This window comes from Lolium perenne, chromosome 3 (assembly GCF_019359855.2).
Source record: "Lolium perenne isolate Kyuss_39 chromosome 3, Kyuss_2.0, whole genome shotgun sequence".
NCBI lineage: Eukaryota > Viridiplantae > Streptophyta > Magnoliopsida > Poales > Poaceae > Lolium > Lolium perenne.
In genome coordinates this window covers 218,440,425-218,467,953 of record NC_067246.2, presented here as the reverse complement: position 1 = coordinate 218,467,953, position 27,529 = coordinate 218,440,425, and the positions used below count along the sequence as shown (strand labels likewise).

The window sequence follows — 27,529 nt, the reverse complement described above, 5'->3', positions numbered from 1 at the left end:
AACATAAAAGGTTAGATTGGGTAAAATGCAATGAAACGAGTCAATATCTGCTTTGCCGGCATGCATATTTGAATTCTGATTCACAAATATGGACCTTATGGTATTAAGAATGTGTCCTGAAAAAACTACATTGGAGTGACAGGACACAGGTTTTGAAGAAGTGAAACCATGCTGCTGTACGGTTCTTGATTTACCATTAAGAACATAATCTCATTTTTATTAGAAATTGGAAAATATAGTGCGAATTTTCTTCCAGGCTATTTCCTCATAATCACAAACCGGAGAGTATCTAAGGTTTCAAACAGAGCTAACAAATTACGAAACTCGGCAAAAAAACACAATCAAAACAACTACGACAAGTACTATTATTTCAACCATCAGCTACAATGAACAGAGGGTTCATACTTCGCCAAACGAGCGAAAATATGGTGGAGCACCTGGGTGCCAGTGCACCTGGTTTCAATTTTTTTGAAAAATGCGGTTTAAATAGTTTAGAAAATTTTGAAATAATTCACGCGTGTATATGCCACCTTGATACTTTCCTGTGCAAATTTTCAAGAAAAATTACGACCGTATGTGACCTACACAAAAAAGAGAAAACTGAACTTTGTTATACTGTAAATAGTGTACGTGTACTTCTTATACTGTAAACAGTATGATTTGTTATTTTTGTGTAGGTTACATACTTTCATATTTTCGGTTCAAACTTGATATGACCATACCTGAATACATTCTCTACACACATGATTTATGCCGATTTTTTATAATTAATTTTAGTATTTTTAGAAATTTATTGTTAAAAAGGGGTTCTGGCGCACCCGAGAGCCAAAAATCTGCGTGTGCCAAACGAGCACTTATTTTGCGAAAGGACAGATAAAGGAGCAACGAGAGGAGGATGGTGCACCGTACATGGAGATGGTGTTCTTGGCAGGGAAGATGTGCAGCTGCTGCGTGGGTGGGGTTTCAGACTTCGAATCTAAAGGTATAAACGATGCCCCCCATAGGGGGACTCACAGAGCTTTGAGCTTCTCAACCATTAGATCTTGTCAGCACGTGTCAGTGGGTGTATCGCGTCCGTTAATTCCGAGCCAGTAGCGTGCCCGGGCGTCGCTGGGTGTGGGCGCGTGAGTGGCTCCTGTTCGTTGCCCTCACTAGATCAAGCCATGAAACGGCCAACTACCCGTATGCGACTGCGCATGGGACCTATGTTCGTCTGGTCCACTCGTCAGCCTGGGTTGGTTTTGGGCGGGTCGCGCGTGGCTGTGGGCATAGGGTACGCCGCCCACCCAATCCTGGTTCCCATTCCTCTCCCCAATCCCCGCTCCCTTTCTCCCCACTAATCCCCAATGGATTCTCCCCAATCCCCAAACCCTAGGCCCATCTTCACCAAGCTCGCCTTCCCCAGAAGCTGCTGCGCGCGGGGCACAGGTGGAGCAGCAGGGTCTTCCTCACCACGCCTCTTCTCCTCCTCCTCCCCATCTTCTCTCGAGCCGTCGGCCGCGCACCAGCCTCCTCCATAGTCCGCTGCAACCAGCCTCCACTGCGCCTCGCATCGACCTCCACCTCGATCTAGAACACGGACGGCCAGATGAGGCCACCACGTCACGCCCATCTCCCTCTCCAAACCAAATCAGGTGGCTGTGGAAAATCCTGGCATGGTAGGCGACCGTGCGATGGGATTGAGGTTAGTAATGGCGGCATCAGGTGGCGGACGACGGTGGTTGCAGCGGTTCGCCGCCTCGTCCTCTTCTCTCTCTCCGACCGTCCCAACACGATTCCCCACTTTTCTCTTACTTATTCACTGCCTCTATCTATGTATTGCCACCACTTTTGGGTACTATTTCAACCTCTACACTCAACACAAACACAAATTCAGAGAATAAACATCATATACAATACCACATACACAACCTTTAGAATACACACCAGGATGTACAAAAACAAGCAAAACACCACAGCGTCACAGGAACACAATACACGTCTTTATTTTGCTAAGTAAAAAAGATAGTTTCTGCACTAAAGGTACTGACAAAGAGCTTAAGCACTAGCTAATATACTTCTCAGCTACTTGCTCAAACTCGCATATACCATCGTAGACCGTCATAGAAGCAAAATTCTTGGTCTGCGGATATGCCCGATCTACTACTCCAGTATCATAATACACGAAGGCAGTGAACTGAGCACGTGTGACATGCTAATACGTATTGTCAATGCTCTAGACAGTACGACGACAACCTTTAATCAGCACCATAGACAGCACGCGCCACGCCGCAAACTTCCTAGTTAACTTTATGATGGAAGTGATTTGACATTTTCACCGTTAGGCAATGCCTAGGCCCAACCTTCTTGCTTGGGATTCATCACTGCTGTCAGTTTCGAATGCCAGTTTGGACACACACTCTCCGAATGAGAGGTGCACTCGAAGGATGGCAAGGTGTGGTGGCTCACTGTGGTCTACTGCCCACAAAGCAACGAGGATAAAATTAATTATTAACTTTAACTATATAAAAGCTGACCCCCTTTGCCTAAACCATAAAATTTTGGTTACTGTAGATGGTAGGTTTTCATCCAATCAGACATTTCCACATCAGGTTTTTTCACTGTAGATGCGTATGGGTAGTTTCCGTCCGTCACGCTAGTAGTTTTGGTCCTCCTTTATTTTTATGTGTAAAAATCGTGGTTACCGGGAGGCTTCCAGTTATTCCATGCAGATGCATCTGGTAATCTTGATTGTTTATTTATTTTTCGGTATGTTGTACTTGTACCCATGATTTCCGGTCTCCGTTGGTCAAAACGGTAAAGCGGTGCCCAGGCTGAGCTCTCTTCTTTCCAATCTCAATCGTTGCCTACTCCGTCTTCCTCCTCTAATCCCCATCAGTCAGGCCAGGAAAAGTATCTCCATCATCGGCGCCGTCCTCTCCCTCCAAGGCCGGTACTTCTCAGCCTTTCAACCTCACCGCCGGTCTGGGACGAAACTCCTAGCCGCCACTACCGTACTACTGAAAGAAGTCTAGATAACCCCCTAAGTATCAGGTTTGGGTCACTAACCCCCCTATGTTTAAATCGGGACACTTAACCCCCCTATGTTTGCAATACCGGACAGAGAACCCCCTTGGGCTGTTTTGCTAGCTGTTTTGGTCCACCTGGACAAGTGGTTTTAGTCACGGTGTGCACAGCAATTCCAGCGTGGACGATTGATTTCATGGAGCTAGCATGGACGATTGGACGTGAAGCTTACCTGCGGGACATGCAAGTGCAGGTTAAGGCCGTTTGTGATTTGGTTTTGTGTATTAGATAGGTTGTTCTCGCCCGACTGTATCTGCCCCGCCTCTGCAACATTGACGGCATCGACCATGTCTCCCTCACCGTCGTGGGAGTGCTAGAGGCAGGCTGAGGCTCCACGGTTGCACGTAACAAACGATGATGCAGCGCCAGTGTTTAAGGCCGATGACCTGGTCGAGGAGCATTAGCCTGGAGAAGAAAGCAAGCCGGATAAAGCGCTCCGGGCTGCTGCAGGGTGTGACTGTGGTCCGCAGCGTTGACCAAGATTCGGCTGCTGCATGACGCTGCATGTGCGCTCCGGGCAGCTGCAGGGGCGGGACGGTGGTCCGTGGAGCTACGGGACCGCGGGAGCATGACGCTGCCATGCCCGTTCGGCTCCTCGGCTGCAACGTCAACGACACCGGTGCGCGGCTGCGCACGAGCTCATCCTCGCGACCTGGCCCCCAACTCCTCGCGTTCGTCGCAGCGCTCTTCTCGGACAGACAACTCCCTTTGTCGATGACGCAGAGCATGCGCAGGCATGGCGCGTTCACCACCAGGCACCGCAGGTCGTGCGCTCAGCTGGAGCTGAAGCCTCTTCATGCAAGGGAAGGACGGGGACAACCGACAGGGAGCGTGAGGGTGGCACTGCCTAGGGTCAGCGTCATGGTCGCCGTCACCGCTACAACCGAAGCTGGCAGGTCAAGATCCATGCCATCGTTCTCCGCATTCTTGTGGACATGGACTCATGGAGGCACCGGCGCGGACATGTCGTAGTGCAGCCACACGCGGATGTGGTCGGCCTTGATGAGCGCAGCCTGGGAGTGCTCCGTGGTGTACTTTGAACTGATCTTCCATTGCCTCCTCTCTCTGAACAGTCTGCCGCCACCCGGGTGCTGCTATGTCCTGCCAGTGTCCTGCTTCTACGACCATGGCTGCTGACCATGTCTCTGATCATCCGCCGTCGTCGTTGTTCAGGAGGAATCGTCGCGCGGGTGCGGTGATGGAGAGCAGGGACAACGAGCCCACCCGTGGACAACTGGACAAGCAAGCCTAACTTTGCCATCGTGGCAACTGCCCGGACTCCACCTACCAGAAACCATCGATCAAAACCGCCTACATAGTCTGAGGGGCTCTCTGCCCGGTTTTGCAAACATAGGGGGGTTAAATGCCCCAATCTAAATATAGGGGGTTAGTGACCCAAACCTAATACTTAGGGGTTATATGGACTTCCCACAAAAAAAAAAAGGGGATTATATGGACTTCTTTCCCGTACTACTCAGCTTAATCAAAACTCATGGCTTACTATTTTTTTTTTTAGCTCTCTCCACCAATCCCTAATGCTGTGTTTGGATGCATGGAATTGGAGTGCGGAATTGAATTGGACTAAGATTCCAAATCCGAGATGGAAATGAATTGGTTTCTAATTCGATTCTGCTGTTTGGATGTGCCTAGAATTTGTGGTTGAAATCATATGGTGCACCAAATTCAAAATCATGTTTGGATGTGTTTGGAATTGGAATCAATGGATGCTCACCGTCCCGCCAGCGCCGGCCATCATCCCGTCCGCCGCCGCTCACCCTCCCTCCGCCGCCGCCCTTTCCCATCGCCGCCGCCCTTCCCCATCTGACCGCGTCGCCGTTCCTATCCCACTGCGTCGCCGGTTGTTCTGGAGCAGGGCGGAGCAGGCCGGGGCGGCGGCGGGGCGGGCGAAGCGGGCGGGCGAGCGGGGCGGAGCGGGGCGGAGCGGGGCGGGGCGGGGCGGGGCGGGGCGGGGCGGGGCGGGGCGGGGCGGGGCGGGGCGGCGGGGCGGCGGCGGGGCGGCGGCGGCGGGGCGGGGCGGCGGCGGGGGTGGAGCAGGCGGAGCCAGGGCGGAGCAGGCCGGAGCGACGGCGGGGGTTGGCGAGCACGGGAGAGACAGGGAGGAGAGCGAGCGAAGGAGTTTCCGAGCGATTCCGAGCTCGCGAGCTCGGAATGTTTGCTCAACTTTTTACACGGGAGGATTCCGAGCGCGGAATTTGGTTAAGTTTCCACGTCAAGATTCCGAGGCCAGACCAAACGCCGGAATTCGCGGAATTGGCCCAAATTCCAATTCCATACCCTAATTCCATGCATCCAAACACAGCATAATCGATATCTCCCCTCTTCCGGTGGATAGCTCCACCCGCGGGCCCCTCCCTCCGGCCAAGCAGACCGGCTCCTCCTATCCAGCGGCTGCCTGCTCCAGCCTCTTCCCCTGCAACGACGTCTCCCCTTGCTGAGCTCCTCCGTCACCTGCCGTCGTCGCTTGAGTCGGGTCCTCCATTGGCATCGTGGACGCCGTTCACGCCCTACCGCCGTCGTCCACTCCAATTTCCCCGGCGCGTTTTACTCACCGACGGCGGCCCCGACGACCAGCGATTTTGGAGCGTCGCGTTGGGACTCCCATGCCCTGCTAATTCCTCACCCCCCACGCCCTCCTGCTAATTTTCCACGCCTGCGCTTGGGATTCCCTCTGTCGGCGCGCGATATGGCGCGGCTCACCGTGGAAACTCCGGCCCCGGCAGTACAAGACCGAAGCGGCGGGCACCACGAGCACTGAGGTGAACGACGGCAATCCCGCCGGACGCTGATGATCCCCGCGGACTCCTGCCGTCCCGCGGCGTGTCGACGGCAGGAAGGTCTCCATCGACGAAGGGGAGATGTCGACGGAGGAGCTCGTGCGCGTCGTCTGGAGGAGGACGTACCTGAGCGCTTCTCCGCCAGGGCGGCCCCGTGCTTCCACATGAAGAAGGAATGGAAGGGCATCAACCAGGACACCACGGTCGCATGGGAGGTCGCCGCCGGTAACTGCCGTTTTACTGTGTTTCTCTGTGTGCTGGTTTGTTCCGATGGATTCAGTGTCCCGATCAGCAGCGGCTCTCTGGGCAAGCTTCATGGTCAGCTTGAACAGAAATTAGTCCACCGACTATTGGTTACTTTGGTTATGATTTAGTCTGTATCTTCGCAGCTTCTTTTAATGACCGGGCAAGGCTTTGCTTTTTTTTTCCCTCTCTCTGATTGCTTACTGATTTTGGTCCGTGCTGTCTATTGATTAATATATTTAGGCATGTTGCTGATATGCCAGGCCAATCTGGGTTCCTCTGGTCTTCGGCAGACTTAATTCGTAATTCAAAGTAGATCACCTGATACAAAGTGAGTTGTCCCTGGTGGGATTTAATCTTTTTTTTTTTCTATATGACTATCCTGAAATAATATAAGCATTTTTTCAATTTTCAAGAAATAGCATCGGTGATTCATCCTGATAGAAATAGCACCAATCAGATATTAATCTAATTTTTTTCGTAAACATAGTGGAGATGACATTCTTAAATGCAGGTGAAAGTTAGAGTATTGAGGCTTGAAGAGCTGAAAGAAATATTAGCCTTTTCTGCTGGAAAGTATGTTTCTATTATGTTTTTTCTGATGAACAACACATGGAGCAAGGTTAAAGAGGATTGTTGAATTTGAGAAGGGTCTTAAGGTTGGTTGGTTATGCTACATATGTAGTTTATGTATCAACAGCATCGTTGATAACATTCTTCATTTTCATAGGAAGTTGCTATTCGAGATGAGCAAACTGCTCTTAATCGTGTTATCTCAGGGCATTTTACTGTTATGCTGTTAGGTTACCTCCAACCCGATTAGTGGCAGGTAGTTAGAATTGAATCTTAGAACTTCTGACAATCTGAATTTTTTTTACGACAAGACTATCAGATGAATAATCGATGATGCTACACATTACCAATGGTGATAACATGTGGCCAGGATCAACTGTCCGATCTTATCCACAGGTAGCATGCTACTTCGGCAATTCACAAAAACATTTTTTCTTTATTTATATGGCCACATGCTTTTAATATGACGTGGTAGAAATTCGGACATGTTTTTGCTGTCATTTCCTGAGAAGAAATAAACATTGTTCGAGCATGTAATGGATAGCAGTAACTTGAGAAGTATCAAAGCGTGCATGTAGTGATGTAAACGGATCGGATCGGATCGGATATTGCTCTTACCATATCCTTTACCATATTTTTGTAACGGATTCGGATCGGAGCGGATAATGGTCGGATGCGGATTCGGATACGGATTATATCGGATTACGGATATGGAGCGGATTCGGACCGGACTCGGATCGGAAACGGATTATTAAGAAAATATACGCATAAAAAATTAAAAGTATGCTTTTCTATGTAAAATATGCTTGTAATTATAGAATATAGCTAAATGTACACACTATTTCGTACAACAAAGCAATTTATGTACTAATAGCATACATATTTTGACCGACGAACTAACTATATTGTCTAAATATTTAGGGTTGGGCTAATTTTCTCGGATTATCCTCTTTGTAGACCTCGGATAATCCGCAAAAAATGGCGGATAATCCGTATCCGTCGGATAGTATCAATACCATATCCTCTACCATATCCGTCGGATATCCGCTTGATCACTATCCGCATCCGTATCCATATCCGGCGGATTTCTAAAAATGCATACCATATCCTCAAAAACGGATATGGAAGCGGATTCGGAGCGGAAATTATCCGTACCATTTACATCCCTACGTGCATGTACAAAACTGTATGTTTTATTAATATACTGATTCCATATATTTATTTGTCACTTCTTATTATCTTGCATAAATTGTAAGTTATGTTTTGCAGGTTCAAATAAGTATCTTTCCAATAATATTGACCATCCGTATTTAGCATTTCAAGATGAAAGATCAACTCAGTGCATATGAATTATCGTTCATCGTCATTTTTAATTACTAAAAGCTTATCCGAAAATGATAACCTTAAGAGACATCCATATTTTCTTGATTGGCATTTGTTAGATGGATATCTTAGTGTGTGTTCTATACCCCCAGTTTGTTTTCTATACTGATCCGAAATCTGCTACCAAGCATAATATTTGAACATATGTAGCTAGAAAAAAATTTATATATACAGTTTAAAATAGTAACATGGTTTCATCAACCTATGATGTTGTACAATTGTGTTACGTACTCTCACTGCAAAATCTTTGCATGAGATTGTGAGATTTTTATCTGTTGCTGTGAAACTTAAATATGTTCTTTTTTGTATAAACTTTCGTCTTCAAATTTATATTGGGAAATACAGGTCAAGTTAAAAAGGAACAAACAATGTGGCTCTTCGCAAGAATATTTGTGTTGTGGCAACGAAATAGTTTCCTTAATTCTGCAATAAACAACAGGCGGAGCCGGGCCAAACTGAGAGTGCACTCAGCAACATATCCATCTGGTAAGTAGATGGAGGTGCTCCAGTTATGAACACTTAATTTCTTTTGATCTTAAGTAACTTCTTCGAAGAAATCACCTTTTAATAATTGAGCAATTCCACTTTTTAGTAACTAAGGATTATATTTGTTCACTGTCACTTTGGCTTCCTCTGTGGAATCAAAGCTTTAATCAACCTTAATACTGTTTTGAATGCAGAAGTAGAGAGCGCAGCGGATACACAGACTGATCATGTCGTCAGATAGGCAAGAAGGTATGAAGGCTAAGCTGCTGGTATAATATGGGGACTAATTGGTGCAGCGGAGTTGATTTCGTACAAGTGACATTGTCTTATATGTTCGGTAATATCCTAGCTTTCATATGTTTGGTAGTACCACCTTCACTTATACAGTTATACCACTGCAACCATTTTCACTTATGGGCTTGCTAGCTTATTGTATGTTCCGCGTTGTAGATCTCTCCAGCATAGGAACTGAACAATCGCAAAAAGAAGTAACAACTCGCGAATTTTTATGTGAGCTTCCAAGTGGTGTATAATTTCTAGATATTGGATGTATAATAGACTAATGGTTAATGTACTGAACATATATTTCTTACTGGTTACTGTTTGTCCATGTCCTAAAGTTTCCTATATACTCTGTGGAACCTGAACATTAGTGAGGCACTCCTTGATGCGGAGGAAATGCCTGGAGTCGTACTAAAATACTTTGTAACTTATGCTGGGAGTTAAACATACAGAGCAGGGTAGGAATTCTGAATTGAAGTGATCATTTATTTAAGCATCCAACTACGGTTACGATTTGCTCCTCTCGAGGAACAAACAAAATAGGGTAGGAATTCAGCATTGAAGTGGTCAGTTATTCAAGCATCCAATTCCGTTTGTGATTTGCTCCTCTCGAGGATAGGATGATAAGTTTCATCCCATTGGGGTTGGTCAGAAAGTTAGTGTTTTCTAAATGGAGTTTATTTTCATGATTTTGTAGGTGAGTGGAGGGCCAAATCGGAAGATTGTGAAGCAGATACACAAACCAGCATTTAGAGTAGAATGAAGAGCTGATGTGGTTTTCTCAAAGGTTCCATAAGAGGGGTATCAGGGAAGGATGCAGTCTTTGCTGATCTATTCATGTTTTATAGGGCCATCTGGATCGCTCTGACGACATGGGGTTTGCCATTCTGATTTGCCAGCTACTACTGATTTTGCTAAACTATGCGGTCGTTTTCGTCGGGCTTACCCGTTTATCCATTTTGCAGACCTGCTGGCCCGTGTCTTCCAATGTCCTATCGTCGGCACGTTGTAGCTGTTGAATCAGGTACGACCTGTCAGTTATATATGAACGGTTGTTTGTTCCTGTTTTCTTTATGCTTTACTGATTGTATGTATCTTATTGTATTCTTACAAGCCAGCCGATGGATGTTCAGTTGCCTTTGTCTTCGAAATTCTTTTGCATGTTGAAATGTGAGTACATTTTCGTTTGTTTTTCTGTTTGGCTGTGTGGAACTGTGCAGTTTGTTCCAATTACCTCTCTGGGTTATCCTTTTTTTGTGGCAGATCGTACTAAGGTGGTCCTCACCATCCTTCAAGTTCTAGCTATGAAGCAACATGATTCCTCCTTCGACATGAAACCTGATCGAACCCTCAATTTGGTCTGACAGTGGTGGCTCCAGCTATCGACTTCTTCGCCAAGGGCAGAAATCATCGTGGCTACCGACTTGTTCACCAGGGGCATGAAATTCATCTTGCTTTTCTCCGACGATGTGGACAACTGGTCGGACCACTGATGCTCTTAAGAGCAAGAAGACCTTAGGCAGATACGGATGAAGCCCGGTGATCAGGGGGGTACGTGAGCACCCCCTGACTACTCGACACGTGTCTAACGGCATCCAATATTCCGTTAACACTCTAAGACACTTGAGGGGACACTGGAGCCTCCCGTGGCACGTTTTTTTTTTATCCAGAAATACATAGCCCAAGATTATATACATATTCATACTATTCTCATCCCTGAGTCACATAAACGGGCCTGGGCGCAGGTGCCCGTCGTAGTGGGGGCGGAGGGCCCCGCCGGCGGCGTATTCTCCGGCTGCAGCTTCCCCAGCTTTCTCCCCTCCCTTTCTCACGGCGGCGCCGGCGCTGGTGGCGTATTCTCCGGCTGCAGCTTCCCCAGCTTTCTCTCCTCCCTTTCCTGCGCACATCCATGGCGTTCCCCGTGCATGTGACCACCGACGCAGATAGAAGCTACCAATTCGATACTTGAATGTTACTGATTGACCATAATACTTAACTTGTGGCTTGAATACAGCATGGATCGATTGCAACCTCAGGTAGAAAAGAGGATGTGGAAAAGACCGGCCTTTTATCAGAGGTGCTCGGCGGCGTCGGGAACGATGGCCAGAGAATCGTCCCGCGGCGCTGCTGCTGCTCGAATTGGTCATGGCGCCTCCCGCCCGCGAAGCCGGACGATCGTGAGCGCTGGGGCGGCTCTTGATGGCCTCGAGCACGGAGACGGCGCGCATGCTACTGGGCAGCGGTTGGAGCGCGGCCAGAGCCGATTGGGCGGTAGAGCTTCCAGGCGGCCGGAGCGCGAGAGGAGAGGAGAATCGAGATGGGGATTGGGATTTCATGGCCGTTTGAGTTTGAGGACAGAGCATTTGTCCTCATTTCTGCTCTATTTTTTCACAGTAAACATTTTCATGATAGGTCGTTATTAGCAATCTGAGGTAGGATAAGCTTTTGCCGACCGCAGGTATAAAGATTGAAGATGTGATAACGAGGCTGGGAGGGTAACAAGGATGGGCAACGGTGCACCCTATATAGGATGGACCTTCCCAGGCGAACAGGGAGCATAAGCACCTGAAAAGGCAGAACTCATTTTGAGTTTCTCAAAGAGCCGCGAGTCTTGGTCTAAGTGTAGAATTTGACATGCTTGGAACAGTGCCTTTTAGTCTGAAGGTTGAGATTCAATTTGCTCGCTATAGGACATAATAATTAGTATTTCTGGTGTTTGGATAATGATGTATATGTGCTTTGCTATTTTATTTTTGTAATGAGCAGTTCCACAAATTATTGAATTGTTTTTACCTTGCACTCTTAGATTTTCTCTTATTTTCACTCAATGGTGTTGTGTCATCTACTGTTTCCTAATTTGACAGATAACAACTTACAAACTCTAGCAGATAATCTATACTTCTGTGAACACATAACAATACCAGTTTCCGTAATATTGAAAATTGGTGTACCTGTATACAAGTACTGTTATCAGTTCAGCTATAACAGCTCTGCTGATACCATTATTTTTATAACAACTATATACAAAGTTGAATAGGAGACAGAATTTTTTCTATTGAGTGCAACCTTTGAGTGTATACAACAGCTCATTTAGCTTTGCCTCCACTTTGCCTCCTAGAACCAAACATAAGAACTGTTTGACATAACCAAAGACAAACCTCTGAAAGTAAACACGACATTTTCCACTGTATACAACACATTTGTTTGAGACAACGATACAACTGATTTCCTAACAACAATTTGGTGTGGATGATGATAGAGATAAGACATCCTTGGACTAGATGATCAGCTCGTGCCTCCAACTTGCTGTTAGTGGCGGAGGAAGATGCAACTTATCTACAGATATACCCTTTTCATATCAGGCCGTGTCTTCATGTCACTTGCTTGCATTGCAGGCAGTCCACGGGTTAACTATATAAAAGCTAACGCCTTTTGCTGAAATATTAGCTATTTGGGTACTGTAGATGGTAGACTTTAATCCAATAGGACATTGCCACGTCTAGGATTTTCACTGTACATGGGAGATTGGAAACTGCACGTCTTTCCCGTTGGAATTTACTTATCCTTTTTTTGGCGATGAAAAACCCAGGGTGACCGGCTTCTTTCCGGTAATCTCCTTAAATCGCAACCGGTAGTATTTCTGAATCACTTCTGCTTCATGCCTTGAGTTCCGGTCTTCCGGTTTTACAGGATCGTGATGTTATGCGTGGTTAGAGCATGTCTAACAGGCTCCGTATTTTTTCGCCCTTAAAACGCGAGTAGAGGGCCCTGTATTCACTTTTCGCCGGCCGAAAACTCGGACGAGCTAGTAGACCCCGTATCCCCACCCCGTAAAACAGAATATTCTATTTTACTGGGTGGGGATACGTATTCTATTTTACTGGGTGGGGATACGGGGTCTGCTAGCTCGTCCGAGTTTTCATCCCCTCAAAACAGGGTTTTTTGACAAATTGGATACGCCCCACCACGGATCCTTTCCGCTGATCCAGTAGCTTCGCGCGGTCCTCCATGTGCTTCATGTCGAACATGAGCAACATCACCTCCGTCTCGTCGTCGTTGAGCAACTCGTCGATGTCCGAATCTTCGGAATCCGACGAGGACCAATCGGTCGACGTCGCGTCCAAATCCGCCATGTGCACATCCTCCGAAGCCATCTACCACGGTGTAGCATACATCAGCCCCAAACACAAGCATTTTACCGGCGAGAACGAAGAAGAACGCGGCGGAATACTCACCGGCGAAAATGGCGGAGAAGACCGCGGCGGGAGGGCGGCAGCGCGCGCGGAGGGACACGGATCTTCAGTGGGGATGCGGCGGAGGTGCGGCGGGCGTCGACGCAGCTCGGCGCGGCTCGGTGGACGGCGGAGGGGCGCGGATATGACGGTTTCCGGCGCCGGCGCGCGGGGTGGCTACGGCGGCGCGCGCGGGAAAACAGGTGGGAGGAACTGAAATGTCCGCGCGCGGTTTCGGAAATGGGATACTGGTTTGTCCCTCTATCCCCGCTCCCACCCCGCACAAGTAGGGGGCGAAGACCCGTCCCGTAATCGAAAACAGGAAAAATCGGTGCGGGGGGCGTTTTTACGGGGCGTGCTAGACGGCCGGGTAGAGCCGAAACCCGTATTCCGACGGTTATTATACGGGTTCGCCCCTTTTAAGGGGTCTGTTAGACATGCTCTTACAGCGGTGATTATAGGACCCACAAGAATCGGGATGTTTTGAGATGGATTCGTGGGGATCGTGGCGCGCATCCTTCCCAGACCCAGACATGTGGTCTTTCCCGATTCCTCTCCCAGTTCCCTCACGACCTCTCCCATGCCCTCCCGGTCCAATCTCCACGTCCGCCGGTCTCTCACTGGCCAGGGCCTTTCCTGATGGTGACTTCAACAATGGTCGTGGATGTGCGACGTATACCATCGACAAGTCCGGCCCCGAGCACTGTTGGCACCACGATCTTTGTGGGCGATGAAGAGGAATGCGAAGGGCAGCGCGGCGGAAAGCTCCCAGATGGAGCGGCCGCCTCCGGTGCCAACGTCAGCGAGGAGAGCTGCTGCGACGCGTCTTTTTCTCCTCTCTTCCTCCCACCCCCCTTAGGAATTTGGAGTCTATATCGATTTTGACTGTCTTCTCCCGTATTTTTCCCACCAGGAGGCACTAGCGGAGCCAACAACCATGCATGGAAGCGCTGCCCTACATACTTCTCATCCGCGCGAGGAGCCTGTTTCCCATGCATGGAAGCGCTGCCCTACATACTTCTCATCCGCGCGAGGAGCCTGTTTCCCAGCAGTGGCGAGGTGCTCACCAAGATTGATCATGTGTTCTACTCTGATGATTGGGACGCTTTTTCCCTGATGCCTATCCTCAGGCGATCACCTCGGCATGCTCGGACCATGCTCCTCTGTTTCTTCAAGGTTCTGTGGCCTCCACTCGAAAGCCTTCGTTCAAGTTTGAAGAATTCTGGATTCGTATCCAGGGGTTCACGGAGACAGTCTCTGAGGCCTGAAACAAGGCGACTTTGGCTATTGACCTAATCCGCCGTGTCCACATAAAGCTTTCGCGCACCGCCAAGGCTCTTCGCAAGTGGCAAAGACTATGTATTGGGGATATTCGTATGCAGATAGCCGCCGCTAAGGAAATCATCCTTCGCCTGGACCAAGCTGAGGAGGCTAGGCCCCTCTCAGATGAAGAACGGGACATGCGTCGCCAGATCAAGTGTAACTACCTTGGCCTTCTCTCCATTCAGAAGACAAAATTACGCCAGCGCTCTAGGCTCACTTGGATCCGCTTGGGGGACGCTAACACAAAGCTTTTCCACTCTCGGGCCAATGGGCGAAGAAGAAAGGTTCATATTCAGTCCCTGACCATGGCCACGGCCACGGCGATCACCAACGGCGACAAAGCGGAGGTTCTCCTGCAACACTTCAAGGGACTTATGGGCACCAAGGCTACCAGACACTGCAGCCTCGATTGGGAGAGCCTTGACTATACTCCTCATGATCTATCTGATCTCGACGCGCCCTTCAGTGCTCAGGAAATTCGGGACGCGGTTTTCTCGTTACCCTCCATCAAGGCTCCGGGCCCAGATGGCTTCATAGGGATCTTCTCCAAGTCGTGTTAGGAGATCATCAAAGCGGACATCACGGCTGCTATCATTCATATGTCCAACCTGCGCCACGAGTGTACTAATCTTGTCAACTCGGCGAACATCGTGCTCATCCCCAAGAAACCGGACGCCTCGTCGGTTGGGGACTATCGTCCGATCAGCCTCATTCATAGTCTGTCCAAGGTCTTCTCCAAGATCCTGGCCAACCGCCCTGCGCCAATTCTTCCTGATATTGTCTCCAAATGCCAGAGCGCTTTTGTAAAGAAAAGGAGCATTCACGACAACTACTTACACGTTCAGAACCTCATCAAGGAGCTGCATTCCTCAAGAACCCCAAGCTCAAGCTTGACATCTCCAAGGCCTTCGATTCGGTGGGATGGGCCTACCTCCTTGAAGTTCTTATGGCTTTGGGCTTTGGGCAAGCCTGGAGAGACTGGATCTATCTCTCGTTGGCCTCGGCCACGTCGAGGGTGCTGTTGAATGGCGACGCCGGCCGCCCGTTCTGCCATAAGAGGGGGCTTCGCCAAGGCGACCCTTTGTCGCCCATGCTCTTCATCCTCGCCATCGACCCCCTGCAGCGCATCCTCTCCAAAGCCACCCTTCATGGCATCCTGAGCTCCATCCGCTCGCGGATTACCCGTTGCCGCATTTCGCTCTATGCTGACGACGCCGACATCTTTGTGAACCCGCTCAAGGACGAACTGTAGGCCATTTCCTCCATCCTCGACTATTTCGGCAAAGCGAGCGGCCTCATCACCAACATGATCAAGACGGAGGTCTTCCCGGTGTGCTGCGATGAGGTTGATCTTGTCGATATCCTTGCTGGTTTCCCCGCCAAGGTCGCCACCTTCCCCGGAAAGTATCTAGGCCTCCCTCTCCACTTCCGCCGTCTTCGCAAAGTGGACCTTCAACTGCTGATTGACAAGATTGCGGGGAAACTTCCAGGTTGGATGGGGAAAAATCTCGCGCGCCCGGGGAGGGTCACACTAGCAAAGTCGGTTCTCATGGCGACTGGGATATATCATGCCACTATCATTCCCATTCCTAAATGGGCTTCTGACAAGACCAACAGGATTGCTCAGAACTTCATTTGGGCAGGAGACGAGGGCGAACACGCGGCGCAAGGGAAAGCGCTTGTCAACTGGAAGACCGTTTGTAGGCCGAAGGGTCTGGGCGGCCTTGGGATGCCTGACCTAGAGAGAACGGGGCGTGCTTTGCGTCTTCGTTGACCGTGGTTTAACTGGACAGATCCGGAGCACACCTGGTCCGGCTCAAAGCTTCCGTGTGATGACAAGGATATGGCCCTTTTCAGGGCCTCTACCAAGATCACTGTTGGCGATGGCGAATCTGCCTCCTTTTGGCTTGACAACTGGACCAGCCGGGGACCTCTGGCCATTTGGGCTCCTGACCTTTACTCCATTGCCTCCATGAAGAACCGTTCTGTCGCAAAGGAGTTACGTGACAACTGTTGGAGATATGCTCAAGAGGCAATAATAAAAGTGGTTATTATATATCTTTGAGTTTATGATAAATGTTTATATACCATGCTATAATTGTATTAACCGAAACATTGATACATGTGTGTTATGTAAACAACAATGAGTCCCTAGTAAGCCTCTTGTATAACTAGCTTGTTGATTAATAGATGATCATAGTTTCATGATCATGAACATTGGATGTTATTAATAACAAGGTTATGTCATTATATGAATGATGTAATGGGCACACCCAATTAAGCGTAGCATAAGATCACGTCATTAAGTTATTTGCTATAAGCTTTTGATACATAGTTACCTAGTCCTTTCGACCATGAGATCATGTAAATCACTTATACCGGAAAGGTACTTTGATTACATCAAATGCCACTGCGTAAATGAGTGGTTATAAAGGTGGGATTAAGTATCCGGAAAGTATGAGTTGAGGCATATGGATCAACAGTGGGATTTGTCCATCCCGATGACGGATAGATATACTCTGGGCCCTCTCGGTGGAATGTCGTCTATATTAGCTTGCAAGCATATGAATGGTTCATAAGAGACCACATACCACGGTACGAGTAAAGAGTACTTGTCAGGAGACGAGGTTGAACAATGGCATAGAGATACCGATGATCAAACCTCGGACAAGTAAAATATCGCGTGACAAAGGGAATCAGTATCGTATGTGAATGGTTCGTTCGATCACTAAGTCATCGTTGAATATGTGGGAGCCATTATGGATCTCCAGATCCTGCTATTGGTTATTGGTCGGATAGAGGTCTCAACCATGTCTACATAGTTCGCGAACCGTAGGGTGACACACTTAAGGTTTGATGTCGTATTAGTAGATATTGAATATGGAATGGAGTTCGAAGTTTTGTTCGGAGTCTCAGATGAGATCCAGGACATCACGAGGAGTTCCAGAATGGTCCGGGGAATAAGATTCATATATAGCAAGTCATTTTATAAGTTTGAAAATGATCTGGTGCATTTATGGAAGGTTCTAGAAGGTTCTAGAAAAGTCCGAAAGAAATCACTTTGGAAGGCGGAGTCCCGGAGGGACTCCACCAAGCTTGGACGGCCAACCCTAAGGGGGTGGAGTCCCAGGTGGACTCTACCAAGGTGGCCGGCCACCCCCCCTCATGGAAAGGTGGGAATCCCACCTCAAGTGGGAATCCCACCTTGGGTAGGTTTCCCTACACATGGAAGGTTTTGGGTTTGGGTCTTATTCGAAGACTTGTAGTCCAACACTTGGGGGTTCCACCTATATATTGAGGAGCAAGGGGAGGGGGCCGGCCACCTCAAGCCATAGCTTGGCCGCACCCCATAGTGGCCGGCCACCCCCTCTCCCCAAACCCTAGCCGCCCCTCCTCCTCCACCTCTCCCGCAAACGCTTAGCGAAGCTCCGCCGGAGATCTCCATCAACGCCGCCACCACGCCGTCGTGCTGCCGGGATTCAAGGAGGATCTACTACTTCCGCTGCCCGCTGGAACGGGGAGAAGGACGTCGTCTTCATCAACACCGAACGTGTGACCGAGTACGGAGGTGCTGCCCGATTGTGGCACCATCAAGATCTTCTACGCGCTTTTGAAAGCGGCAAGTGATCATCTTCTGCAACAACGAGATCTAATCTCGTAGGCTTTGGAAATCTTCAAGGGTTAGTCTCGTTCATCCCCTCGTTGCTACCGTCTTCTAGATTGCATCTTGGCTTGGATTGCGTTCTCGCGGTAGATTTTTTTTTGTTTTCTATGCGACGAATCCCTACAACAACAACTGGATCCGCTATGTGGCCAGGATCAGCTCCCCCATACAGCTGACACAATACCTCGAGATCTGGGACACCGTCCACGATATCTGTCAACACCCGGGTTTTAAAGTCCAGATGCCTATTATGCCATACATCGCAATCCCAGGAAGATTGTTGTTGCGAGACATAACAGTCGATATCATAAGTCATCATTCATTACAAACCATACTTGTCTTACAAATTTAGATCACATGATCCAATATTACACAAATAGTTGATCTAATGATCAACGAACACAATACATCGCGGAAGCGTAATAGAAGGGACTATCTTGTCCACAGGCCAACGCTTGACGTTAGAAGATTCCTAGTTGTCGTAGGCGTCCTGCTGGTCGTCACCTTGGTAGTGCTGCTCCTCTTCATAGTCTGGCCATTTGAATAGCCAGGGACACAGCCGTGAGTACTTTAAGTACTCGCAAACTAATACTAGTGTAAGTACTATTAATTCTAGTAAGGGGGTGCTAAGCTCTAGTTTATTTTGCATAAAGCCAGTTTTAGTTCACAAGTATTTGATAAAGACTCTTTATGTGCTAACTAACTCAGGTGGGAACATTAGTGTCATTCCCACAACTCAGCTGCGATTCAAGTCAAGTCACCATTCAGTTCATCAACCCTTTTCAAGAAATATCTGACACCGGAAATAGTATGGCCTTTCCAATCGTCCGTAACCGTGGACATGGCTATTCGAATAGATTTACACTCTACAGAGGTTGCACACTTGTGCCACAACATTTGATTTCATCCGTCAGGGACAACCCTGAATCATCGTAACTCAGTACGCGGATCATCAACCATAACCTTTCACTTACATACCCTAGTATAGGTACCTCACCCCATGAGCTTGGCCTCCCAGTGAAGACCAACTGTCAACCTGGGAACTGCACAGGGCTTGGGCCGTACATTCACCTCATTTCACATCATTTCACATCCTTCCACTTACAACGGAGGCAGCCTCGGCATAACCCCTATGATGCTTGTTCAGAGGGAACCCATACTAAGATGAATAAACTTCCAGTTAAGCCCTACCCATAATCAGGTATTGTGGGGGTACTCAAAATTGGAAAGGTATCGCATCCAAACCAACATCAGTTTTGATCAAAATCCACCATATCCTTCAAGTCATATTCACCTTAAAAGACCGTTCAATAGAATGACTCTTCATTCTAAGGTTTTCAAATTCATTTCAAAATCACAAGTTCCCATCTAGAGTAGTCAATTTTAGTTGTTAGCACTAGCACTAATCATGAGGGGTGCTATCTTGCTTATCCATCTTTGAGGCTAACTTTACTACTCTTGTAACACTCTATACTTAGACCAAAGTTAACTATAAAAGTAAATCCTTAGTAAACAAAGGAAATGCTTGTAAGGTAAAAACTTGGGATGGGATCATGGTAAGTAAGGTAAGAGTAATGGTGCCTTGCTCCAATAGAGCTTTCCACTTGCAAGAATATTAGCTTGCCTTGATTGGGGTAGTGATCACAGTTCTCTTCTTCCTCCTCTTGGTAGAAGACCTCCTCCTCTTGGTAGAAGACCTCCTCCTCTTGATAGTCTCCGGTACTAGCGTCTAAAAACGGATACGAGATAACAATCACCAAACCAGCTTAAGGGCTAGACTAAGCACACACAATGGGTTCACACAACTATCCTAGCATCATCACATTCCTTACATGTTGGTTGGATTTGTTTTCTTTTTAAGAAAAATAATTTCCTCTCATTACATATATAAATTAGAGTTTCTATTTAGTTCTTGGAGGAAATAATTTCCTCTCATTGAATCTTTTTAAGATTTAATCTCCTCCAACAATCATGCATGAATCCATGTTGACCAAGGTCAACCATTCATCATCATCATTTGGGAAAATAATTTAAATGAGGTAGAATACCTCATACCATTCAACAATACCACTTATGATTTAACATCACCAAGTAATTCAATGTGAGAGTAATTAGACCAAGGTCACAACCTCATATGAAATTACTTGGGACAAGATTTAAATGAGGGCAAACACCTCATATGATTGATTATATAGTTTTGGACAATATCACTTGACTAGAAATAGCCATATAGTCCTTTATTTCAACTAGGCCATGATCACCCAAAGTAACTGACACGCGTACAGCACGCGACCGTTGGGAACCCCAAGTGGAAGGTGTGATGCGTACAGCAGTAAGTTTCCCTCAGTTAGAAACCAAGGTTTATCGAACTAGTAGGAGTCAAGAAGCACGTTGAAGGTTGATGGTGGCGAGATGTAGTGCGGCGCAACACCAGGGATTCCGGCGCCAACGTGGAACCTGCACAACACAAACCAAGTACTTTGCCCCAACGAAACAGCGAGGTTGTCAATCTCACCGGCTTGCTGTAACAAAGGATTAGATGTATAGTGTGGATGATGATTGCTTGCAGAAAACAGTAGAACAAGTATTGCAGTAGATTGTATTTCAGTAAAGAGAATTGGACCGGGGTCCACAGTTCACTAGAGGTGTCTCTCCCATAAGATAAACAGCATGTTGGGTGAACAAATTACAGTTGGGCAATTGACAAATAAAGAGGGCATGACCATGCACATACATATTATGATGAGTATAGTGAGATTTAATTGGGCATTACGACAAAGTACATAGACCGCTATCCAGCATGCATCTATGCCTAAAAAGTCCACCTTCAGGTTATCATCCGAACCCCTTCCAGTATTAAGTTGCTAACAACAGACAATTGCATTAAGTATTGCGCGTAATATAATCAATAACTACATCCTCAGACATAGCATCAATGTTTTATCCCTAGTGGCAACAACACATCCATAATCTTAGAGATTTATGTCACTTCCCCAGATTCACGGAGACATGAACCCACTATCGAGCATAAATACCCCCTCTTGGAGTTACAAGCATCAACTTGGCCAGAGTATCTACTAGTAATGGAGAGCATGCAAGATCATAAACAACACATAGATATAAATTGATAATCAACATAACATGGTATTCTCTATTCATCGGATCCCAACAAACACAACATATAGAATTACAGATAGATGATCTTGATCATGTTCGGCAGCTCACAAGACCCGACAATTAAGCACAATGAGGAGAAGACAACCATCTAGCTACTGCTATGGACCCATAGTCCAGGGGTAGACTACTCACACATCACTCCGGAGGCGACCATGGCGGCGTAGAGTCCTACGGGAGATGATTCCCCTCTCCGGCAGGGTGCCGGAGGCGATCTCCTGAATCCCCCGAGATGGGATTGGCGGCGGCAGCGTCTCTAGAAGGTTTTCCGTATCGTGGCTCTCGGTACTGGGGGTTTCGCGATGAAGGCTATTTGCAGGCGGAAGGGTAGGTCAGGGGGCGTCGCGAGGGGCCCAGGAGACAGGTCGGCGCGGCCAAGGGTTGGGCCGCGCCGGCCACCCTCCTGGCTGCCTCGTGGCCCCACTTCGTTGACTCTCCGGTCTTCTGGAAGCTTCGTGGCAAAATAGGACCCTGGGCGTTGATTTCGTCCAATTCCGAGAATATTTCCTTACTAGGATTTCTGAAACCAAAAACAGCAACTGGCGCTTCGGCATCTTGTTAATAGGTTAGTTCCAGAAAATGCACGAATATGACATAAAGTGTGCATAAAACATGTAGATATCATCAATAATGTGGCATGGAACATAAGAAATTATCGATACGTCGGAGACGTATCAGCATCCCCAAGCTTAGTTTCTGCTCGTCCCGAGCAGGTAAACGATAAACAAAGATAATTTCTGGAGTGACATGCCATCAAAACCTTGATCATACTATTGTAAGCATATGTAGTGAATGCAGCGATCTAAACAATGTAAATGACATGAGTAAACAACTGAATCATATAGCAAAGACTTTTCATGAATAGTACTTCAAGACAAGCATCAATAAGTCTTGCATAAGAGTTAACTCATAAAGCAATAATTCAAAGTAGAGGTATTGAAGCAACACAAAGGAAGATTAAGTTTCAGCGGTTGCTTTCAACTTGTAACATGTATATCTCATGGATAGTTGTCAATGCAAAGTAATATAACAAGTGCAATATGCAAGTATGTAAGAATCAATGCACAGTTCACACAAGTGTTTGCTTCTTGAGATGGAGAGAAATAGGTGAACTGACTCAACAATAAAAGTAAAAGAATGGTCCTTCAAAGAGGAAAGCATCGATTGCTATATTTGTGCTAGAGCTTTGGTTTTGAAAACAAGAAACAATTTTGTCAACGGTAGTAATAAAGAATATGTGTTATGTAAATTATATCTTACAAGTTGCAAGCCTCATGCATAGTATACTAATAGTGCCCGCACCTTGTCCTAATTAGCTTGGATTACCGGGATTATCGCAATGCACATGTTTTAACCAAGTGTCACAAAGGGGTACCTCTATGCCGCCTGTACAAAGGTCTAAGGAGAAAGCTCGCATTGGATTTCTCGCTATTGATTATTCTCAACTTAGACATCCATACCGGGACAACATAGACAACAGATAGTGACTCCTCTTTTATGCATAAGCATGTAGCAACAATTAATTTTCTCATATGAGATTGAGGATATTGTCCAAAACTGAAACTTCCACCATGGATCATGGCTTTAGTTAGCGGCCCAATGTTCTTCTCTAACAACATGCATGCTCTAACCATTAGGTGGTAAATCTCCCTTACTTTAGACAAGACGGACATGCATAGAAACTCACATGATATTCAACAAAGAGTAGTTGATGGCGTCCCCAGGAACATGGTTATCGCACAACAAGCAACTTAATAAGAGATAAAGTGCATAAGTACATATTCAATACCACAATAGTTTTTAAGCTATTTGTCCCATGAGCTATATATTGTAAAGGTAGAGGATAGAAATTTTAAAGGTAGCACTCAAGCAATTTACTTTGGAATGGCGGAGAAATACCATGTAGTAGGTAGGTATGGTGGACACAAATGGCATAGTGGTTGGCTCAAGGATTTTGGATGCATGAGAAGTATTCCCTTTCGATACAAGGTTTAGGCTAGCAAGGCTATTTGAAACAAACACAAGGATGAAGCGGTGCAGCAAAACTCACATAAAAGACATATTGAAAACATTATAAGACTCTACACCGTCTTCCTTGTTGTTCAAACTCAATACTAGAAATTATCTAGACCTTAGAGAGACCAAATATGCAAACCAAATTTTAGCATGCTCTATGTATTTCTTCATTAATAGGTGCAAAGTATATGATGCAAGAGCTTAAACATGAGCACAACAATTGCCAAGTATCACATTATCCAAGACATTTTAGCAATTACTACATGTATCATTTTCCAATTCCAACCATATAACAATTTAACGAAGAAAAACTTCGCCTTGAATACTATGAGTAGAGCCTAAGGACATATTTGTCCATATGCTACAGCGAAGCGTGTCTCTCTCCCACACAATGAATGCTAGGATCCATTTTATTCAAACAAAACAAAAACAAAAACAAACCGACGCTCCAAGCAAAGCACATAAGATGTGACGGAATAAAAATATAGTTTCAGGGGAGGAACCTGATAATGTTGTCGATGAAGAAGGGGATGCCTTGGGCATCCCCAAGCTTAGACGCTTGAGTCTTCTTGATATATGCAGGGGTGAACCACCGGGGCATCCCCAAGCTTAGAGCTTTCACTCTCCTTGATCATGTTGTATCATCTCCCTCTCTTGATCCTTGAAAACTTCCTCCACACCAAACTCAAAACAACTCATTAGAGGGTTAGTGCACAATCAAAATATACATGTTCAGAGGTGACATAATCATTCTTAACACTTCTGGACATTGCACAAAGCTACTGAAAGTCAATGGAATCGAAATATCCATCGAACATAACAAAACAGGCAATGCGAAATAAAAGGCAGAATCTGTCAAAAACAGAACAGTTCGTAATGACGAATTTTATTGAGGCACCAGACTTGCTCAAATGAAAATTCTCAAATTGAATGAAAGTTGCGTACATATCTGAGGATCACTCACGTAAATTGGCATAATTTTCTGAGTTACCTACAGAGAATTTTGCCCAGATTCGTGACAGCAAAGAAATCTGTTTCTGCGCAGTAATCCAAATCTAGTATGAACCTTGCTATCAACGACTTTACTTGGCACAATAAAACTCAAAACTAAGATAAGGAGAGGTTGCTACAGTAGTAAACAACTTCCAAGACACAAATATAAAACAAAGTACTGTAGTAAAAAAACATGGGTTGTCTCCCATAAGCGCTTTTCTTTAACGCCTTTCAGCTAGGCGCAGAAAGTGTGTATCAAGTATTATCAAGAGACAAAGTGTCAACATCATAATTTGTTCTAATAATAGAATCAAAAGGTAACTTCATTCTCTTTCTAGGGAAGTGTTCCATACCTTTCTTGAGAGGAAACTGATATTTAATATTACCTTCCTTCATATCAATGATAGCACCAACAGTTCGAAGAAAAGGTCTTCCCAATATAATGGGACAAGATGCATTGCATTCAATATCCAAGACAACAAAATCAACGGGGACAAGGTTATTGTTAACGGTAATACGAACATTATCAACTCTCCCTAAAGGTTTCTTTGTAGAATGATCAGCAAGATTAACATCCAAATAACAATTTTTCAATGGTGGCAAGTCAAGCATATTATAGATTTTCTTAGGCATAACAGAAATACTTGCACCAAGATCACATAAAGCATTACAATCAAAGTCATTGACCTTCATCTTAATGATGGGCTCCCAACCATCCTCTAGCTTCCTAGGAATAGAAGCTTCGCGTTCTAGTTTCTCTTCTCTAGCTTTTATGAGAGCATTTGTAATATGTTTCGTGAAAGCCAAATTTATAGCACTAGCATTAGGACTTTTAGCAAGTTTTTGTAAGAACTTTATAACTTAAGAGATGTGGCAATCATCAAAATTCAAACCATTATAATCTAAAGCAATGGGATCATCATCCCCAATGTTGGAAAAAATTTCAGCAGTTTTATCACAGGCAGTTTCAGCAGTTTTAGCAGTTTCGGGCAGTTTTTCGCGCTTTGCATTAGAAGTAGAAACATTGCTAACACCAATTCTTTTATTAGTAATAGTAGGAGGTGCAGCAACTTGTATATCATTGGCATTACTAGTGGTGGTAATAGTCCAAACTTTAGCTATATTATCTTCTTTTTCATTTTCTTCTCTTTCCCACCTAGCACGCAATTCGGCCATCAATCTTATATTCTCATTAATTCTAACTTGGATGGCATTTGCTGTAGTAACAATTTTATTATGATGATTTTCATTAGGCATAACTTTCGATTTCAAAAGATCAACATCAGCAGCAAGACTATCGACTTTAGAAGCAAGTATATCAATTTTCCCAAGCTTTTCTTCAACAGGTTTGTTAAAAGTAGTTTGTGTACTAATAAATTCTTTAAGCATGGCTTCAAGTCCAGGGGGTGAATTCCTATTATTGTTGTAAGAATTCCCATAAGAATTACCATAGCCGTTGCCATTATTATAAGGATATGGCCTATAGTTGTTACTAGAATTGTTCCGGTAAGCATTGTTGTTGAAATTATTATTTTTAATGAAGTTTACATCAACATGTTCTTCTTGAGCAACCAATGAAGCTAACATAACATTATTAGGATCAACATTAGTCCTATCATTCAAAAGCATAGACATAATAGCATCAATCTTATCACTCAAGGAAGAGGTTTCTTTGTCAGAATTTACCTTCTTACCTTGTGGAGCTCTTTCCGTGTGCCATTCAGAGTAATTAATCATCATATTATCAAGAAGCTTTGTTGCTTCACCAAGAGTGATGGACATAAAGGTATCTCCAGCAGCTGAATCCAATAGGTTCCGCGAAGAAAAATTCAGTCCTGCATAAAAGGTTTGGATGATCATCCAAGTAGTCAGTCCATGGGTTGGGCAATTTTTAACCAAAGATTTCATTCTTTCCCATGCTTGTGCAACATGCTCAGTATCCAATTGTTTAAAATTTATTATGCTACTCCTCAAAGATATAATTTTAGCAGGGGGATAATATCTACCAATAAAAGCATCCTTGCATTTAGTCCATGAATCAATACTATTCTTAGGCAGAGATAGCAACCAATCTTTAGCTCTTCCTCTTAATGAGAAAGGGAACAATTTTAATTTTATAATGTCACCGTCTACATCTTTATACTTTTGCATTTCACATAATTCAACAAAATTATTAAGATGGGTAGCAGCATCATCAGAACTAACACCAGAAAATTGCTCTCGCATAACAAGATCCAGTAAAGCAGGTTTAATTTCAAAGAATTCTGCTGTAGTAGCAGGTGGAGCAATAAGTGTGCATAAGAAATCATTATTATTTGTGGTTGTGAAGTCACACAACTTAGTATTTTCAGGAGTACCCATTTTAGCAGTAGTAAATAAAACAAACTAGATAAAGTAAATGCAAGTAACTAATTTTTTGTGTTTTTGATATAGAGTGCAAACAAGATAGCAAGTAAAGTAAAACTAGCAACTATTTTTTTTGTATTTTGATTTAGTGCAGCAAACAAAGTAGTAAATAAAACTAAGCAAGACAAAAACAAAGTAAAGAGATTGGGATGTGGAGACTCCCCTTGCAGCGTGTCTTGATCTCCCCGGCAACGGCGCCAGAAATTTAGCTTGACACGCGTACAGCACGCGACCGTTGGGAACCCCAAGTGGAAGGTGTGATGCGTACAACAATAAGTTTCCCTCAGTTAGAAACCAAGGTTTATCGAACCAGTAGGAGTCAAGAAGCACGTTGAAGGTTGATGGCGGCGAGATGTAGTGCGGCGCAACACCAGGGATTCCGGCGCCAACGTGGAACCTGCACAACACAAACCAAGTACTTTGCCCCAACGAAACAGCGAGGTTGTCAATCTCACCGGCTTGCTGTAACAAAGGATTAGATGTATAGTGTGGATGATGATTGCTTGCAGAAAACAGTAGAACAAGTATTGCAGTAGATTGTATTTCAGTAAAGAGAATTGGACCGGGGTCCACAGTTCACTAGAGGTGTCTCTCCCATAAGATAAACAGCATGTTGGGTGAACAAATTACAGTTGGGCAATTGACAAATAAAGAGGGCATGACCATGCACATACATATTATGATGAGTATAGTGAGATTTAATTGGGCATTACGACAAAGTACATAGACCGCTATCCAGCATGCATATATGCCTAAAAAGTCCACCTTCAGGTTATCATCCGAACCCCTTCCAGTATTAAGTTGCTAACAACAGACAATTGCATTAAGTATTGCGCGTAATGTAATCAATAACTACATCCTCGGACATAGCATCAATGTTTTATCCCTAGTGG

At 45.6% G+C, this 27,529-nt stretch overlaps 2 long non-coding RNA genes across 11 annotated transcripts; one reads left to right on the top strand and one right to left on the bottom strand.

Moving 5' to 3' along the window:
• The first annotated feature begins 5,394 nt into the window (after positions 1–5,394).
• On the top strand, positions 5,395–10,539 carry LOC127343379 (uncharacterized). 10 transcript variants are annotated; one of them, XR_007877229.2, is made up of 8 exons: positions 5,395–6,086; positions 6,368–6,435; positions 6,619–7,073; positions 8,406–8,546; positions 8,741–8,883; positions 9,526–9,852; positions 9,947–9,998; positions 10,092–10,539. It is a non-coding gene; the product is annotated as an uncharacterized lncRNA (long non-coding RNA). The 10 variants fall into 10 exon arrangements; XR_007877227.2 differs by having other exon boundaries at positions 6,368–7,073; XR_007877223.2 differs by having other exon boundaries at positions 5,395–6,435.
• On the bottom strand, positions 10,458–11,306 carry LOC127343378 (uncharacterized). Its single transcript, XR_011755728.1, has 2 exons — positions 10,860–11,306; positions 10,458–10,778 (listed from the first exon to the last, which is right to left on the bottom strand). It is a non-coding gene; the product is annotated as an uncharacterized lncRNA (long non-coding RNA).
• Positions 11,307–27,529: the final 16,223 nt, after the last annotated feature.